This window comes from Mustela erminea, chromosome 15, assembly GCF_009829155.1.
Source record: "Mustela erminea isolate mMusErm1 chromosome 15, mMusErm1.Pri, whole genome shotgun sequence".
Lineage (NCBI taxonomy): Eukaryota > Metazoa > Chordata > Mammalia > Carnivora > Mustelidae > Mustela > Mustela erminea.
Genome location: NC_045628.1, coordinates 60,919,730 through 60,925,152, shown reverse-complemented (window position 1 = coordinate 60,925,152; position 5,423 = coordinate 60,919,730). Strand labels below are relative to the sequence as shown.

The window sequence follows — 5,423 nt, the reverse complement described above, 5'->3', positions numbered from 1 at the left end:
TGCTTAAATTATGGTATATATTTATTCTATATGGAATACCTACTCAGCCATTAAAGAATATTAGAGCTGAATATTTATTACTAGGATGAACAACTAACAGGTATGAAAATGTAATAAAAGGGGGTTAACAGTGGTTATTTCTGGGTTTGGGTTATTAATTTTTTTCTACATCTTGTTCATCTTGTTGTATATTCTTTAGTAGCAACTGCATATAACAACAAATACCCAAAGTTTCCAAAAATACTAATTCAATATGAATACTTATTCAAAATGAAGAGGTCATCATTTGTCTATCCATTAATCAACAATTATTTGCACTATTAAATAAGGCAAGTCCTTGTCCTCATGACTCTTGATTTCTGAGGGCAAAAAGGACATATTCAGCAATCTTGGAAATTTATTATTCCTCTTTTTCATTCTCATTACTTAATTGCCCAGTCATTCCCTCCCTTATTTATAGAGGACTTTGGCACCCGACTTCCAGTATCTGCATTTCCTGCCATCATGTGCCACTTCAGTGTCTCCATGGACAACCCATCCAACAACCTTGAACTCTGACTCCAGCAGCTTACTATCACTTCATTCAGTGATCCATACCCAGACCCATACTCTCAATCTTTGATCACTAAGAAATTGTTCCACAGCCTTAGACTTCAATACTATTGATCTCAGACCACAATCACTTATTGTTCCCCATTTTTTCACTCCCTTATTCCCTTAACACCTGCTTTCTTATTTTAGCCTCTATTCCTAAAGTATTCACTTTTTTTTTTTCAAACCACAATCTTCAGCATGGCTTCATATCTTTTCCTGTCTAGCTTAGTTTCCCAGGTACATTAGTCTCTCTTGATAATAACTTTGCCCCCTGGTTAATTCCCTCTCCCATTCCTTAGAGCATATATTTTTATGCCACTTTACTACAATTCAAATGTGCTACTTCACCTACACCCTTTTCTTTAACATCTTCTTTATTAGAAAAAAAACGTCAAAACTATAAGCTATGAACCTCTTGTTGAACCTCTAACCTTCTTGTTACACATTTACAAGTTATACATGTAACTATCTTTTACTTACTTTCTTCTAATCTCAGGGAGGAGTATCCTATCTCTTTTTCCAGGTCAATTTCTTTACTGCTCCCTTGATCCCACATTCCCTCATCTCCTACAGATCTTTCTTTACCTTTATCCCTCTTGTCTTTAATCTCTTTTCTTTCTCTTCTGCTGTCCCTACCCACATTTTATAAACAGTAAACTCTCTTCACTGGAGAATCTCCTCCTCAATTCCACAAACTATTCTCTATAGTGATCTGTTATTCCTGTTTTGAAGAAGAAATAAAAAGCCTTGAAATAATATAAATCTATTGTAACTTTTCTCAATTTAAAGTAATTTTCAGGATGCCTGGGTGGCTCAGTTGGTTAAGCATCTGCCTTTGGCTCACAGGATCCCAGGGTCCTGGGATCGAGTCAGTCATCGGGCTCCCTGGCTTCTCCCTTCTTGCCTGCTGCTTCTCCTGCTTGTACACTCTCCCAGGCAAATAAATAAATAAATAAATAAGATCTTTTTAAAAATAAATAAAATACTTTTCAACCCAGCACACAATTCTGCCATCATCAACACAATGAAAATATTCTGGCAAACATTACAATGACAAAATTGCCAAATTCTATTATCTTTTTCAATTTACTTTGACCTGTCTGTATCTTCTGATCCTCCTGACTCCTTTTTTCCTGAGTCCTCCCATTGGCTTCTAGAACACTGAGCTCTGTTGGTGCTCCCTTCCACCCTTCTGTGATTTACTCTTAATTTTTTTTTTCTGCCTTCTGTTACTTTGCCCATTTACTAATGTTGGTTTTCATTTCCTCTCACTATATTCAGTTTCTATGAGTAACAGTATCCAATTCCCTAAAAATTTCAACTACTACCTTTTTAGTGATAGCTGCTTCAAGCTCCAACCTTTCTCCCAAGCCTCAGATGCACATGCTGAGCTCCCTACTGAACTTCCCTATATGGATATCCCAGTGACAATTTTCCATATTCAATATGTCTTCATTGAGTTTCTCATCGCCTTCCCCTTACCCAGTTTTCTATTCCACATCCTTATACACACATAATCATAAGCCAAAATCCCTGTTCTTCTCCATTTGCCTCTGTCCTGGTTAATTTTACCCCTATTGTACTCTACAGCCAAGACAGTAACTAGAGAGTCATTCTAGATTCTTCCTTATCCCTAGCCCATCCATTACTACCCTAGTCCAGAATCTTATTATTTGCCCCCATGACTGTGAAACCATGTGAAACTACTTCCATTTACTTAAGTAATAATTATTATTATATATAATAACATGTGATAATAATAGAGCACATTTTACATTTCCCCTAGTATTTAAATTAAGAAATTACAAACATGTTACCATATTAGCAAACCATAAAGGCTTATACAGAAGCATAAATAGCCTCCACTATTCCCAGAGATCAGAAACTTTGTTCATTCCCCCATGCCAAAGTTTTTAGCACACAGCAGTTACTGCTTTACTATCTGTTCACTTTTGAATAAGGTAAACATGGCACACTTAAAGGTAATCATAATAATCATTAAGCTGCATATTAAAAGTTAAATAAATAGTAGGATTCATATTACGTTTATATAAGATATAACTTTATACCTTGTTAGTTCACCAGAATTTCTTTAAAACATATACCACACACATACCTATAAACATATATCACATTAGGAATTAGAGAAACTAACAAAGTTTTCCCTATAAACTGAGCTTCCTTTCATATCCTATTCTACTGTTTTAAACAGCACTCAACCTATCCATGCTTCCAAAATTATGAAAGTGAACGCACCCCCATAGCCACCCTTGTAGTAAAGTTAGTGTGGCACAGGTAGAACAGAGGGGTCCCACTGCCTCCCCAAATCTTTTCCACTTTGCTTTCTGATGCCTGGAAGATGGAACCATCTATTCCACAAGATACAAACTGCAATTTTCCTGAAGAAGAAAAACCAAGTATAATATATAATAATGCTAAATGAATAAAATTCAATAATACCGAGAAACAAAAGACAGAGTCTTCCTTTGTCAGTTGGGAAAAGAGAGTAAAGTAGGATATTGTTAAGGGACCTTCAGAAACAATGCCTCCCAAATCATTCCTGATTTTTTTCAATATTGTTTAATGCCCATGTATTTTATAACTGGGGGGATGTTCAAAAGTGAGTCCACAGGTCTAGTGTCAAGGGCAAATAGAAGTATTTTTACATCAAGTTATTTATAAGAAGCTTTGAACTCTATCATAATTAACAACTGTATTAACTAACATTTTTTATATCTAAAGGGTTAAATTTTAGGAACTTTCAATTTTACATTCCTTTCCTTTTAAAGGAAGTATGTGTATAAATAAAGGTCAATGGGGAGGATTATCAGGTTTGGTCATATGCTAAAAGAATTTCTTGTCAGGGGGCATCTGGGTGGCTCAGTGGGTTAAAGCCTCTGCCTTCAGCTCAGGTCATGATCCCAGAGTCCTGGAATCGAGCCCCACACTGGGGCTCTCTGCTCAGTGGAGAGCCAGCTTCCCCTCCTTTCTCTCTGCCTGCCTGTCTGCCTACTTGTGATCTCTGTCAAATAAATAAATAGAATCTTAAAAAAAAAAAAAAAAGAATTTGTCAGGAAAAGTTTTGTATCCATCATAATATATTAGTAGTTTTCCAGTTTATTAAAAATATTGCAGTTAAGTCACATGAGCTTTTGGTTGTTTCGCTAATGGCATAAATATCTTATTGTTAAAGAAAACCCTGGGGCGCTTGGGTGGCTCAGTGGGTTGAGCTGCTGCCTTCGGCTCAGGTCATGATCTCAGGGTCCTGGGATCGAGTCCCGCATCGGGCTCTCTGCTCAGCGGGGAGCCTGCTTCCCTCTCTCTCTCTCTCTGCCTGCCTCTCCAACTACTTGTGATTTCTCTCTGTCAAATAAATAAATAAAAAATCTAAAAAAAAAAATAGAAAACCCTATGCTTATAAAATACATTCTCCCAAAAGGGGAAAAAATTAGTATGTATGATACTTCAAACCACGTATTTTTCTTTAATAGTTTCCTTAAAATTATGTATATGTATTGTATATACCATCCTGGGCTCAGTGGATCAAAAGTTAATAGAATAGGGTCATCAAGTAAATTACATGTTAACAGCAAAAATTAAAGGACTTAAATTCAAAACATAGGGCCTAATCCTGTGATGAAGAAAAGTGAGGAAAAAGTGTTCCCACAAGAGCTGTAAACTGTTCACCTATTTAAAATAAATTACTTCTTCAGAGCTGCCTTAAAAAGTTAATTTGTTTTAAACACATAAGCATTTCTATGCCAGAAAAGAATGTGTTACATTTTATTCTCATTTCCCTATAGATTTGTGCTACATGGAAGAAATAATTTTTTACATATGAAGAATTGAAATATAGCATGAAGTTCAACTGTCATAGAGAACTCATCACACATTGAGAACTCATCACACATAATCATATCTCCTAGAGACCAGAGGGTCTCAATTTTACTTCTGTTTACTAAAAATAAATAAGAAATGAATGATAATAGATTCCTGGTTCATTGTCCTCAACTTTCAGGACAAGGCTTGCCCCAAGTCAACAAAGTCTCTGAGAAGGTCATGAGTTACAACTTTTAAAAGTTTTTACTAAATGTGAAGTTTATTATATTAAAACCCTTCAATTTTCTTTTGATAAAGGATCAATAGATCCATTTCTATTATTTACCAGTCCTTTTTATTATCTGAGATTAAACTGTTTCCCAAATACAAACATTTTAATGGCTAGGACAAAAAGTTAACTAACACTGGGTGTATTTCAGACCACATATGGTATATGATTTACTGTTCTGGGTGTGTCACTTTTTGAGAGGGGCCCTAATAAAATGGCGCATAACCGGAAGAAAGCCAAGATGGTGAAGGGTTTAAAATCATAGGGATATTTGGGGGGCAGGGATTCAGTTGCCTTCATGGTTGAAGATAATAGTGATCTTATTTATTTATTTATTAAAATATTTTATTTATTTATTTGACAGAAATACAGCAAGAGAGGGAACACAAGCAAGGGGAATGGGCAAGGGAGAAGCAGGCCTCCCGCTGAGCAGGGAGCCCAACGAGGGATCAATCCCAGGACTCTGGGATCAAGACCTGAGCAGAAGTCAGAGGCTTAATGACTGAGCCACCCCGGTGCCCCTATATTTATGTTTTTAAGCTTCTGTATTTTTTTAGTAATCTCTACATCTAACATGTAGAACTCACAACCCTGAGATCAAGGGTCTTGTACTCCTCCAACTGAGCCAGCCAAGTGCCCCAATAGTGGTCATATTTAAAAGGTTATCACACATAGATGGGAATAAATTTATTCTCAGTAGCTGCATGGGGTACTTTGAAAA

General features: G+C 36.2%; 1 long non-coding RNA gene across 2 annotated transcripts in view; it reads left to right on the top strand.

The window, feature by feature from the left end:
• Positions 1-5,423, top strand: part of LOC116574341 — a 97,264-nt gene that overhangs the window by 30,735 nt on the left and 61,106 nt on the right. The gene's annotated exons all lie outside the window — the stretch shown is intronic.